At 34.8% G+C, this 15367-nt stretch overlaps 1 non-coding gene across 1 annotated transcript; it reads right to left on the bottom strand.

The window, feature by feature from the left end:
- Nucleotides 1–4861: 4861 nt before the first annotated feature.
- Nucleotides 4862–5160, bottom strand: LOC149835895 (signal recognition particle RNA). The gene has a single exon (XR_016432885.1).
- Nucleotides 5161–15367: the final 10207 nt, after the last annotated feature.

Genomic DNA, 15367 nt, shown 5'->3' with positions numbered 1-15367 from the left:
TATTAAGCCAGATCTGGATTCATACACACATGGCGAGGAGTAGGAAATTTGGCCAGCAATTTCCTCATAAGCTGAGAGATCAAATATCTTAGAAGACAAGGAATTCAATTGTATTAAGAAACCTTCCAATATTGAGAAACTATGTAGCTGGGATTTTAAGGTTGGGAAACTATGTAATTGGGTTTCTAATGTGAGAAGTCTTTCAATTGTACTAGGATAGAAAAGTAATACAATAATAACGCCTATCTCTTAAGAAAGAGAGAGTGGTCCTTATCTGTGGATGTAGGCGGTCTAACCATGTAAAATTGTTTTCTCTGGCTGTGCTTGTGTTTTTTGTATGGTTTGATACTTGATATTTTACCATGGTATCAGATCCATGAGCACATGAACAACGATATTATAAGGAGGTGAATTAGTTCTGTTGGCGTTAGATCAAGAGTAAAAACTTTCTGGTCGTGAGGTGGTGTGTTCAGTTCAGTTCTCCATTGCTGCTATGTTGTCATCTGCATGCAAGTCGTTAGGTGGTGTGTTCAGTTCAGTTCTCCATTGCTGCTATGTTGTCATCTGCATGCAAGTCGTTAGGTGGTGTTCAATCCTATATTATTGCTGCTATTCTGATGTTTAGGTGTGTCGTAGGTGGTCTTTTGTTGTCCTTTGCAAGACATAAAAGCTGGGTGGTGTTGTCCTCTTAGGTAGGTGGTTCAGTTCAATTCTGGTGATGCTATCATTTGCAGGACATAATAGGTGAGACGTAGGTGGTTCAGTTCACTCCTGCGGTTGTCATTTGCAGAACGTGTGCCAAATCCCATTTTCTTGTGTGTCATAATGTTGGATCAGTCTGGAGTAGTAGTAGACGTAATCTTTGCATAAGTTGTGGATGTGTTTACAAGTTGAGTCATGGTTTGCGAATCTGATTCTTTAGCTGGATTGTGTGTGAATTGTGTGAATGCATATGTTGGTAGCTGGTGATTGATTGTTGTGCTTGAGTGGTTAGCTTTATTAAGATGGCATCTTCGTCAAGTCAATTTTTGCTCCCTCGTTCTATATCAGGAAATCCAGTGGAATGTCTTATTTATTTGTGTGTCAATCAAGCTTGATTATCTATTATGGTAGTCACAAATAAAATAAGTTATATATAGCCAAGGTTTGATTAAATTTGTCTATGAATCTTTTTTTGCACACAATCAATATTTAAGTGATCAATCCATTAATATAGAGCTGAAAAAAGACCAACTTGCATTGTCTGTGCAAGCATATTTATTTTTGAATGTGTATATCGAAGTTTATTCATCTTGAATGCAAAAAAAATGAATGCATGAGCAAATTCATTTTGAAATGAACAGGCAAATGAATGAAATAAATAAATATATCAACTGGTTTACTTTTAAATGAGTGAATTTTTTAAACAAGTTCATTTTAAAAGGAATAAATATATATTAAGATTCATTATTAAATGAATGTACGAGCAAGTTACAGGTGAAAAAAAAAATAGTAAAAAAAACTATCATTAGCATTAAAAAAAAGCACAAAAAAAGATAAATTTTTGCACTAAAAAAGCACTACAAATTTTAGCACCAGAAAAAACAAATTTTTTGCACTATTTTAGCATTAGAAAAGGCATTTTTAGTATTTTTTTAGAACAAAAAAAAGGCTTTTTGTGTTATTTTTGTGCCACACTCAAAATTTTTAGCTTATAAAAATTTAGCAAAATTTAAAACTTTTCTAAACCAATTAATTTTTTTTCAAAAATAAATTGAAATTTCAGCAAAAAGGTAAAAGGCCTAATGCTAAAAAAATCTTGAGCCACTGGCCAAGTATCTTACTAAGATAATTGGGTCACCAAATAGATTTGACTTTAGGTCCCAATCTCCAAATATCCATGGCATTTAACCCATAAATACTTTTCAAAGGTTACATATCAAACTCACATTCAAAATGTAACGTCTATGTCAACATCAAAATAGGCCCAAAAGGTGAAACAACAAGGAAAAATCTTCAAACGTTATCGTGCTATCGCCTACTGCAGCTAAGCTGCATCCCATGGAATGGAGTTAGACTTGTGAAAGTCTGGTAGGTATAATGATCACTATCCATAATTACAAAAAATGATTCGGGTAAGCAAAAGATTGAAGTATGCAATATTAAACAGAATAGTCAATAATATCAATTCAACTATACAATTATCATTTTTAGATATGCTATAAGGGAGACAAACAATGTCATGCAAAGAGATTCACAAGCAACACAAACCACAAATTTATTCATTGTTTTGAATATTAGGGCATGATTTCATTTCAATTATAGTGTTTTTTTTCAAAAGGTCTTTGTTTCGATATTAGGCTACCTGTAGGTACGCAGGCAGCTTAGACCCCAGTAGCTATCTGACTTCACTCCTATGGGAATGGCTAATCAACCAAGAGACTCTCCATAAATTGAGGTAAGTTGCAACTTGACCTTCTGCAGAAGTACATGTGGTTGTGTCGCCTAAGACTCATCGGGAGACTAGCCCTCTAACTCACCATTGACTGAGGACCAAGGGGACACATCACTTCCAGACTAATGTCACTAGGGATTATACCTACTGCCCTTTTCAAGGTAACCCTTTTCAAGGTAAGGCTTGAATACCCTTTTTAGGGTAGTGATTCATATGTACCCACCCATTCAAACCCATAAGTCATCTCACCTGTGAGAGCAAGTTAGAGTGTGTATGTGATCTAAGTGTACCATTTCATATGGGTCATTATAACCACATGCTCCTTTAGAGCACCAATGCAGCTCTCGAACGCCACATAACACATTATTGCTTCACATACCATGCTTGCTCCTTATCACAACATTCAGAGTATACCTCACTTATGCATATGTCAAGAGTTCATACAATATGCAAACTATATCAGTGCAAACTATATCAGGTACCATTTTGGCCAAATTCATTTCATAGCTTGGGGGCAAGCATAACGATCTGCACCCATATATGACCCTTATACAAGCCTGAAAAAGGCATCAAGAATTCATGATTTCATATATCACAAAAACATCAATATTTGACGGTCTATATACATGTGTCTGATAATGTATATGCATATACAAAATAATATTTGACAGTTCATATACATGTAAAACTGCTACCTATGTGATAATTTATATACAAGTCCTATGTGAAAGTTTATATAACTAAACAAAACAACAATATTTGATAGTTCATGTACATGCGAAAATGTTGTCTATCTGACAGTTTACATATACACAAAACAACAATATTTGACAGCTTATGCAACAATTTATATACATGACAAAACAACAATATTTGACAGTGAATATTGTCCACGTGACAGTTTATATTCATACACAAAACAACAATATTTGATAGTCCATTGCTAGGTATGTGACAATTTATATACATATGAAACTCTTGCCAAAGTGACAGTTTGAATACCTACACAAAACAATAATATCCATAAACATATGAAATTGCTGCCTAAATGACAGTTTGAATGCATACACAAAATAATAATATCCATATACATATGAAATTGCTGCCTACGTGACAATCCAATTTCATGTGAGTAACCCATTTACGACAGTCTATGTGAGTAAAACCCATCTATAGCAATCTATTGCAGGTGAGTAGAACACATCTATAAAAATCTATTGCAGATGAATAGAACCCATTTGTGATAAAAAAACACACAGAGATGAAACCCATTTATGATAGTCCATTTTCATATCCTTAAAAACACAGATGAATCCCATTTATGACAGCCTATTTGCAGATGCTTAAAAACACAGATACAACCCATTTAGAAAAGCCTATTTGCATATGCTTAAAAACACATATGAAACCCATTTAGGACAACCTATTAAAATGAACAGTTATACAACTTCAACCATGCTCAAATATGCATTTTAATATGAACAATTCATGTACCACAACAAACATGCATAGTCAGCCCCTCATTGAACCATCCACATACAAATATTAAAATAGGCATAAAGCAACCTTTTAATAAAAAATTTACATATAACATTAAAATAGTCCATCATCATCATGAATTTTGCTAAATCTAGCAATTACAAGACAATAATGCAAACAACTTAAATACAAACAGTGAAACAAATCTAAACCATTCACGCATAAGAGTCCACATATACCAAGCAATCGATGCATAATAGTCCATGATTATATATGCAAGAACCCTTGTATGATAGCTCAAATTCATGGGAATAAACCCACAGATGGCAGCCCATATACGATATCAGTGTATAGATATCACTCTATACATGTATATGAGTTGATTCTGCAAAATGCATGGGTGATCATAGTGAAATCCTACTTTCGCAGTCAATGAAATAGTATGGTCTTATGGTTCTGAAAAAGGGTGTATGCGGCAAAACTACCGTCTTTGAAAGGTAGCGCGTCCCACTAACAGAGCTGCAACAATGATGAAAGAGGCCACTCTCATTAGTGACTTGGGCACAAACTTCCGAACAATGGGGTCTGCTGGCCATAGGTGAACACCCCTTACAGTTCAGCACAATAGGAGAGCAGGAGCCTTGCTCACGGCAATGCTGCAAAATGCCCAAGAAAGAGGGGGGTTCGGGGTCGATTATTTAGGGAATTAAGGAAAAGGGGCAAAACCAAATCCCCCCCATGGTGCTGGCATGGTGGTTCTATCATGATCCACATGTGGTGTTGCTGACATGGTGGTGGTGGTACCACCATGGTATACTGTGCACACCGAGAAGGGGGCACCCTACGGGTTGCCACCATGAACCAGATAAAAAAATAAAACAAAGAAAGACCGAAAAGAAAAATAAAATGAAGGAGAAGCACATCGGATGGTCAGAGGGGAATAGTTGCAGGGGCAATCATCTAACCTAGGAGGGCAGGCTTGGCAAGCGGGGAAGGAGAGCAATGATCTGTTGTCCTTCCATTGCCAAGATAGGGAGGTGCACACTGCTCTGTGAAACCAGCCTCACGTGGTTCCCTCCTCTCTAAGAACCAGCCTAGCCCAACCTTTTAACAAGGCACACTGACTCACTCCTGGCTTGGAACAGGGCAGACGTAACGCGTCGCTCCTACCCACCAAGCTTTGTCCAACATGTGCGTCCAGACCACCCGTTGTGCCCCCACTCGGGTTTCAAGCTCGCGCCTATGGCTTCCGCAACTCAGGTAGACTGCAGGGAAGAGAGAAAGTGCATGGACGAGAGGGTTTCAAAAGTAAGAGAGTGCATGCAACAAAATGGGAAATGGGAGGGGGTTTCTTATATAAGGCAAAAAGAGGTATGGGCATCATGGTCGTTTAATCATGGGGGTTAAAGGGTAATTTTTGTAGGGTTTTAAATGTTGCAAATTATGGAAGCGGATAAGGTCATGCTGAACATGAGCGTTTTTGCTCATGCTGACATCATGGCCATCCGATCTGCATTTTAAAAAACTCAAAAGTCAACAAAACCACGTGTCATTCATCCAAAATGCAAACAGACGGCCACGAAGTCTGCATGAGCAAAAACGCTCATGTTCAACATGACCTGATCTGCGCCCGCAAATTATGGCTGCTGGGGAGAGGTCTTAAATGCAATATAATGCGTGTTTGTGGCGGTGATGACTTCATTTTGGGTTGGATCCCTATGGGTCCAAACCCAAACCCACAATACACAGTGTTAAACACGTGAGTTGGTTTTTTGGTTAGATTGGGTTGGGTTCACTTGGATCCAACTCAATCTACTACATTAAAACCCATATAGTATGGATTAATTGGTTTGGGTTGGATCCATTCGGATCCAACTCAATCCACTACGTTAATTATATAGTATTTGTATGGGTTTGGTTGGACTTGGATCTAAATCCAATCCACTCAAACCGTATCCAATTTGCTAAATTCCAATTGATATATATATATATATATTGGGATTGAGTTGGGTCCAACTCCAATCTAATATATTTTATCGTTATCTTTGTGATTCGGATTTGGATTTGAATCCAAATCTCACTCAACTTATCCAACTTTAAGAAGCCAAGTGGATGAGTTTCTTTAAACCAGATCCAAATCCGGTCTAGATCTTGTTAGGGTCCCAACTCCATTTTGGGTCTATTCTGGATGGGGTTGTCAACCCAGATAGAACTCCAATAATATTAAAATAATATTTAAAGTACCCCTTGTCAACTGGGTATTTTTCTTGAGAATTCCCTGATATATAGATATTTTAATATAATATCCGCTACTCATGTAGACAAGGTTTTGAACAAAACATCCCATAGGATGTACTGAAAATTTTCAGATATTACAATTTTAGAGCCCATAAAAACCCTTGCACTTTACTGGAGACAATTTAGTATCACTAAAAGTTTGATTTCTTATAGTGAATACAATTTATAAAACATAATTTTGTATGGTTAATTCAAGAAACATAAATATGGTTAATTAGCAACCAATTAAGTATTGTTGCAAGTGAATAGTAATAAATAGAAAATAAGTCTCTTTTTTGATTAATTAGGAGCCAATATAAAAGATTTTAGGCATAAAAACATATGATAACATAAACACAAAGCTGACACTTTCGTAAAATGTGCAATATCAATCAATTTATTGATATAAAAAATTGGATCACCACGTGCCTTTCTTCTCTTTGTTTTTTGAAAGACAAGAGATGGGGTGGCTTTGTATCCCTTTGTTTTTCCCTTTTTTTTATTATATATTTGTATTTTGTTAGATAAAGGAAAAAAAGGTCATCAAGTACCTCACTCTTGAAAGACAGGGGAAGGATCATTGGAAGGAAACCCCCATTCATGCTCAGGCCAGATGAGTTGTAGAGTGGCGTTGAGTAGCAGAACGGATAGAGGCCATACTTGGGTTGAACAATTTTGGGGTAGGTTTTTGGATTTTTTTGTTAAGAGAAGAATGGGCAAATGATAATGGGTTTAAGAATAAATCCATATCCACCGTGCATGGAGAGTAGCCCTCTCTCCACGCTTGTAAAATCCCCTCCCATTGTTGCATTATTCACACTACTAAAAGCCCTTGATAAAAAAATAGGGGCTTTTAAATTTTTTTAGCTTTTTAAATGTTTTATTGAAAATTTCATGAAAAAAAATATGAGATTTTAAACATAGGCATTTTTTTAAAATGTGAAAATGCAGCAAAATTATTTTTCATGAGAAATCGAAAATCTCACTGACATTTGTGACTATGATTGAAAAAGTGTGAATCCGGGTTCCTCACATTTATTAAAATGGCTTGTATTGGCTATCTCTTGCTAAACCTTTTTATTAATGCAATTTTAAACATTTTCAGTAAATTTCTAGCAAGAAACGTGCACCTGTGGGTTTGAAACTTATGTGTCCCTTTAACTTGGTGACATTTGCAAGTCACCCCTACCAGTTGGATGGAGCCCTATTGTCCTTTCTAAAAATAGTGATACAAGCACTACAAGAAATAACATCATTATTGGCACTAGTGCACTAGTAAAAGATCACTTTCATTGGTGCATCCCCCCTAAGCAAAATAGCATCAATGAAAAGTGAGTTATACTGGCAGAAGTTGTACTGCACCAATATAAAAAAAAATCTGGAGCACATGAAAATTGTGCCAAAAAATTGTTTTTTCTAGCACAACAAATAAACATGCTAGTAAAATTTTTTTTTTTTTGCACAAAAAAAGTGTGACGATAAAAAGACATGAAACTTAAAAAATCAAAGCCAAAGATGCTCCCCCCCCCCTCTCTCTCTCTCCCTCTTTCTCTTGTTCTCTCTGTTTTCATCAGCCAACAATACACCCTCTCTCCTTCTCTCTATGTTCTTCCTCTCCCCCACTACTATCGACTACCTATCCTCCACTGCTCCCTCTCACCATTGTGGACTGCCTATCCTCCACCACACCCTCTCTTCCTCTCAACACCACACCCTCTATCTCCCTCTCACCATCGTTGATCACTTGTCTTCTACCACCATTGACATTGTCTCTGTGTTCACTGGCCACCACCACCACCACTGGCACCTTATTTGATTTCTTGCCACCACTACTCACCCAAGGTATATTTTTTTTTTTTGCATTTTATAATTTTAGGAGTTTGGTATTTTAATTACTAATTTTATAATTTATTTAGTGAATGCATGCTAAATCTGATTTTTTACTCGTGTATGATTTAGATTCAAGGGTTTTATATTTTAATTGCTAATTTTATAATTTATTTAGTGAATGCATGCTAAATCTGATTTTGTTCTCATTTATTATTTAAAGTTCAAAGATTTTACATTTTCATTGCTAATTTCGTATGCATACTAAATTTGTTTTTTTCTCATATATGGTTCAAATTTTAAGGGTTTTGCATTTTGATTGCAAATTTTGTTAATTATTAAGTGAATGCATGCTAAATCTCATTTTTTCTAATATATGATTTAGATTTTAAGGGTTTTGAATTTTAATTCTTAATTGTATAATTTATTTTGTGAATGCATGCTAATTTTATTTTTTTCTTATATATGATTTAGAATTTAAGGGTTTTACATTTTAATTTATAAATTTGTAATATATTTAGTGAATACAAGTTAATTTTTTTTCTCATGTATGATTTAAATTTTGAAGGTTTTGTATTATAATTCTTAATTTTGTTATTTATTGAGTGGATGCATGCTAAAACTGATTTTATTCTCGCATATGATTTAGATTTTAAGGGTTTTACATTTTAATTATTAATTACGTAATTTATTAAGGTAATGCATGCTAAATTTATAGATTTTTTTTATCTATAATTTAGATTTTATGGGTTTTGCATTTTAGTTGTTAATTATGCAATATATTTAATGAATGCATGCTAAATCTATTTTTTTTATATAATTTAGAATTTAAGGATATTTAGTGAATATATGCTAAATCTTTTTTTTTTCTTATATATGATTTAGATTTTAGGGGTTTTGTATTTTAATTTTTAATTTTTAATTTTATAATTTATTTAGTGAATGTATGCTATATTTGTTTTTTTTTTCTTATACATGATTTAGATTTTAGGTGTTTTGCACTTTAATTCCTAATTTTATAATATATTTAGTGAATACATGCTAAATCTATTTTTTTCTTATATATTATTTAGACTTTCAGGGTTTTGCATTTTAATTCATAATTTTATTATTTATTGAGTGAATGCATGATAAATCTTATTTATTTTCTCATATATAATTTTGATTTTTGGGGTTTCATATTTTTATTCTTAATTATGCAATTTATTCATTGAATACATGCTCAATATATATATATATATATATATATATATATATATATATATATATATATATATATTTATTTATTTATTTATTTATTTATATATGATTTAAATTTTATAAGTTTTGTATTTTAATTACTATTTTTATAATATATTTAGTGAATACATGCTAAATCTTTTTTTTCTATATGATTTAGAATTTAGAAGTTTTATATTTTAATTATTAATTTTGTATTCTATTTAGTGAATGCATGCTAAATCTGTTTTTTTTTCTTATATATGATTTAGATTTCAGGGATTTTGTATTTTAATTCTTAATTTTGTAATTCATTTAGTGAATGCATGCTAAATTTGTTATTTTTTTATATATGATTTAAATTTTAGGGATTTTATATTTTAATTTCTAATTTTATAAGCAATTTAGTGAATGCATGCTAAATATATTTTTTCCCTTGTATGATTTAGATTTTAAGAGATTTGCATTGCTTTTTTTAATTTTCTTATTTATTTAGTGAATTCATGTTAAATATGATTTTTCATCGTATATGATTTAGATTTGATAGTTTTTTTAATTTTAATTCTTAATTATATAATTTATACAATAAGTACATGTTAAATCTATGGGTTTTTTTCTGATATGAAACTTATATGTGATTTAGATTTTATGGGTTTTGTATTTTAATTTATAATTTTGTAATATATTTAGTGAATGCATACTAAATAGTTTTTTCTTAGAATTAGAATTTAAGGTTTTTATATTTTAATTATAATATATAATTTAGATTTTAAGAGGTTTTTATTTTAATTCTTAATTGTGTAATTTATTCAATAAATGCATGCTAAATTTATGAGTTTTTTTGTATATATGATTTAGATTTTATGTGTTTTGCATTTTAATTGCTAATTTTGTAATATATTGAGTGAATGTATGTTAAATCTATTTTTTTTCTTATATATCATTTAGATTTTAACTTGTTATTCAATTTTCAACATATGCAAAATCTTAGACTAGTACCATAACAAACTTTGATGCTGGAATCTGAAACACTTGTTGAGTCATTAAGTATTTCCTATGTCATATTGACAATGTAATATTATTTATGATAACTAACAAATTATCAACGCATATTTTTTCAATGCAGTAGCTACGAGGACAAAAGGACATATACATGCTTTGGTTACTTTAGGTTTTCGCCCAAAATAGAAGCATAAGGTTGTCGCTAGTAAGTATGGACAACCAATAGGGGGAGAGGCACAATACCTTGGTAGCTTAATAGGAACCATTGCAGATGATCATTGTTAGACACCTTTACATATTTTTACCTAGAGTGCATTACCAAATTCTTACAAGGAGGATGCTTGGGCTTTAGTTATGGTGTGTATATTTCTTATATATATACTTTGTAATTGATTTGATCATTAGCATTAATTTCTATATCAATAAGTAAGATACATTAATGTTAATATATGAAATTCTGAAGATGATAAAAGGATGGATGGTGAAGGAATACGCTAGAGCCTAGAAAAACTTAAGGTTCGAGCATAGGATTTTCTACCTGCACCATGTTCTCAATATATGAGATCACAATCAAGTCGACCTATCCAAATTCCAAGCAAAAGGGTTCCTGCAAAACTGGTACTTGCACTTAAGAAAAGTGACACACGAATCTCTGTAAATAAGTTCCCACCCCACTTTTCGATATAGCTAAGATTCATTTCAAAGAATGATTTAATACACAAGCCTCCTCTATCTGTGGGAAGGGTCACCTTTTTCCACCTAACTTTGCAAATCCGACGTTTCACTAAACAAAAATTGATGTAGTGAACAAGAGGATTGCTCTTAACCCCATAGAAATAGGCACCCTAATGCAACTACGAAACTTTAAACTATGAAAAATAAATGAAATATAGGCAAAATAACAAAGATCTTTCATAATTCATTCATCTCCCCCCATCTTTCTATCTCTACAATGAATATATATAATAAAGAGAGGAAAACCCTAGAAACCCTAACTCTACTAAAGATCTAAGATTAGATCCAATCTAAAACTATGATTCAAACATGACTCAAGAACCAATATAGATCTGAGATAGATCCACTATAAAATAAAATCCAAATCGAGATCCAAATTAAATAAATACAAAAAACCAAATAATAAAAAATAGATAAGAATGGACCTTGTAGACCCACTAGTGTCTCTCTCCCACTCTTGCATCATTCTTTTCGAGTTAAAGAAGACTTTCCCCCATGTTTAGATCTCACTTGCACTTTTTTTATAATTTTGTTCTACCTTGTGGATTATAGGCTCACAATATAGAACTAGGTCTCGATGATGCTCTATCAATTGAACTAACCAAACAAGATTTACCCGAACATGTATACTAAAATGAGGAACATTCTTTACAAACCAACCAAAGTCACGTAAGACGCCTCCAAAGTAGAATGGGTCAATTGGATCTAGAGCAGATGGCTAAGACAAAAGTTGGACCCACTCTCAAGGAACCTCATCCATAGCTATTTGTGAAAGCTTATATTGATTCAGTTTGAGCAAGTCTAAGCTCTTAAATGGGCTTGAGTTGTGAAATATGGATATAAGATGATTTGAGGTATGGTTACTAAAGTTTAGATCCTGACTAGTTTTGGGTATAAAAGGGTTTTGGAGAGGTTCAATTTGGATGCTAGGCATGGCTTGAGGTGGCTCTAAGATTTGGTATGAATAGTTATTTAGGTTTGGGTTTTGGTAGTGTGGATAAAGAGTTTTGTTAAGATCCTATTAAATCATGACCAAATTGGGTTGATTATGAGTCATCGGACCGGATTAAGGTAGGGCAGAGCCTTGATTGAGTTTGAGGGATAATAGGTATGGTCCAGGTCCATAAAGTGGTTGGTCTAGTTTTGACCCAGTCCAAAATTAAGCTAGATCTTCGTCCAGGCTTGATTAGTACAAATTTGGGTATGTTCGACATAAATGAGACCATAATATTGGATTTGATCCTGATAAAAACTCATACCAGACCCGACCTCAGGAGGTAGAATTTGGGCATATGAACCAGGCCCAAACCCATTTGAAACTTGTTTGGGGCCTCAGAACCAGCCTATATACCATATAGGGGGCACACCAGTTTGCCCACCCAATTCAACAGGTGGAACCCTCCCACCTGACTCAAATGGGAGAACCCCACCCACGTTCAGGCATCAAAGGGTATCCCCCACCAGAATTGTGAGGGCTCGAGGGGGTGCCACAACTGGTGGCCAAGCCTTCCATCTGCCATTACTGTTCAGCATGTGGTGGCTCAATGATGGCTTGGCCACCACGCCACACTAAAAAAGAAAGGGGAAACAAGTGGTTGTCTCTTGGTGCCACACTAAAAAAGAAAGGGGAAACCACTACTAGTTGTTCCAACCTGAATTTTTGACAGCTAAGAGGTGTCCCAGTCCAGCACGGGTGGTTGTCTATTGGCGGTGGTACCTTGGAGAAACAACTGAGCGAGCTGGTGGGTGGTCTGTGATGAAACAAACACGAGGACTTTTATGGGCCTCTTGATGGCTTCTCCAACAAGGTCTGCGTAGGGTGCGACTGCATCGACAGTGGCTTCATTCATGTTATGGATGCTCCCTAGGCTGGAACAAGCCCATACCACACTCAGGATTTTGTCGAGCAGATAGGTGGTTCCAGTCACCAAGGGTGCCTCAACCCTAGGTGGACAGTCTCTCGATTATAAATTGGGCATGCCTCGAACAAGATCTTTGCTTTCTTCTTTCCATGTTGTAACCAGAATTTGATTTGTCATCTGGTTATGAATATTTGTGATTCTTTAATCAAACTCGACAAATATTTTCTCTATCACTCAATTGTGTAATCATTAAGAGTAGCCTTCTTGCATGAGTGCAAGGAGATCCTTTATCTCATTAACAGCCTTATTTGGTTCATGTCAATCAGCTTCGAGGCACTCCAAATGTGCTTGATGTTCTTTTATGAATCTTTATTTGATCTTACAAAATTTGTTGGGATTATGCCCTCAAATCGTTCATTCAAATGAATATAGGTGAATCATCCTTTTTCCATAATAAGATTTTCTCTCAAACTTCACAATAAAGCGATGATCGAGAGTAAACTATGATCCAAACATGACTCAAGAACCAATATGGATTTGAGATGGATCCACTATGACATAAAATCCAAAACAAGATCCAAACTAAATAAATACAAAAAAAACAAATAATGATAAATGGATAAGTGGTGGTGTCTTACTCCCGCTCCGATATCATTATAGATCTAAAATTACAAGATCCAAGCTAAATAGATATAATAAACAAAATAAAGAAAAATGGATAAAAATGGAGCTTGTAGACCCGGTAGTGTCCCGCTCTTGCTCCTGCATAAAAAAAATTATGTCGGATCTGTCCAACTCCTTAACAATATTTTTAGGGATCATGTAAATGGACATAAAATAGGATGGTATATTGTTTAGGACATGCCTAATCATTACAACATGGCTCAAAAAAGAGATATACCTAGCCTTTCATGATTGCAGCTACTTTCTAATGGATTCCATGATGGGCCACCAAAGAGTTGCAATGATGGACAACCTATGCAAAGGTAAGCCCAAATATTTCCTAGGAAGGTGACCAATAGGACATCCAAAGGTTGGGGATGCCACCACCTTAAGTTGATTAGTGGCTTTAAACAAATAAACAAAGCACTTAGCTTCATTTGCAGTCAACCAGGAAATAAGACCAAATCCTTTCAAAATAAGGGTCACCCTACTCATCTGTTAAACAAAAGCTTCCCTAAATTTTAGGATATCATCAACGAACTGAAAGATGGAAAAGGTAGAACCTGAGATGTCGATTGGATGTATAAACACAACCTCAGTTGCCTGCTTGAATATAGCTGCAAGTCCTTCAGCTTCTAGGTGGAAGAGAAGTGGTGAAAGAGGATAGCCCTACCCAAAGGCGTAGCTAGGGGGGGCAGGACTGGGCTGTAGCCCAGTCCTGCCTCCCGAAACAGTTAAAATTTTTTTTTTTTAAAAGACGTCCTAGCCCAGCCCTGATTCCATATGAAATAGATTTTTATCCATTTTTGTAGCCCAGCCCTGACTGCAGCAAATAGTTTGATTTGTCCATATGAAAAAGATTTTTATTAATAATTGTAGCCATTTTTTATTTTATCTCAAAAAAAAAATCGGGGGCGCTGCCCCCAACCCCCCAACTATCACACAAATAAATTTTTTTTTGCTACACCCCTGTTTGCCCCCCCCCCCTCACATGAATCCTAGCTACGCCCTTGGCCCTACCTCAACCCACGCTTAACGTGAAAGGGGGACCTTGGAATTAGGGTTTCTAAGGGTTTTCTCTCTTTATTATATATATTAATTATAGAGCACCATCCAAACAAACAAGGCTTGAAATAGGTACTCCCAAGAGATGGGATCAAAAGCCTTAGCTAAGTCAACTTTGAGCATGAATGTTGGTTTTCTTGAAGAGGATACACTATGAAAAATCTCTTAAGAGAGGACCACACAATCTTGTATTCTATGACCTAGGATGAAATCATGTTGAGAGGGGCTAGCCACTTTGTCTATAATTTTTCATAGGCTATTAACAGATTAGCAGGCACCTTGGTGAAAATCTTGTAAACAACACCAAGAAGGGAAATCAGCCTCCACCCATTATGTTTGGGAACAAGTATGAAATCAGATTTGCAGAAAGATTTGAGCATTACCACTTGAAAGTGGGAAGTTATAAAAAACATCCAAGAGATCAACTCTGGCATCTTCCCAGAACCATTTAAAGAAGTGGAAAGCGCCAAAGCATTTCCTCTCTCACCCTCCACTCCCAAATAAGAGTTGTTAGGTCCTGACATAGATTCTCACACTCCTCGAATCCACCATTAGATCTACCATCAAATGGTTCTGACTGTGTTCTAACGTACTCATCTCTAATTCCCAATCATGGACCAACTTAAACATGGAGGCTTTGTTTTCCTTGAGCCAAGTCATTATGTGAGATCTAGTATTTTTTAACTTCAACTCAATGGGGGTAAGCAGCCCACCAACTTCAAATGTAATCACAAAGCCCAGGCTCCCGTAGCCACCATTCCTTAAACCTAAATTTACTTAATGATTTGAACCAGGCTCCTCATTT

The sequence above is a fragment of the Nuphar pumila genome, chromosome 6, assembly GCF_984573655.1.
Source record: "Nuphar pumila chromosome 6, dmNupPumi1.hap1.1, whole genome shotgun sequence".
NCBI classification, from domain to species: Eukaryota; Viridiplantae; Streptophyta; class Magnoliopsida; order Nymphaeales; family Nymphaeaceae; genus Nuphar; species Nuphar pumila.
This window is presented reverse-complemented; position numbering and strand designations above follow the sequence as displayed.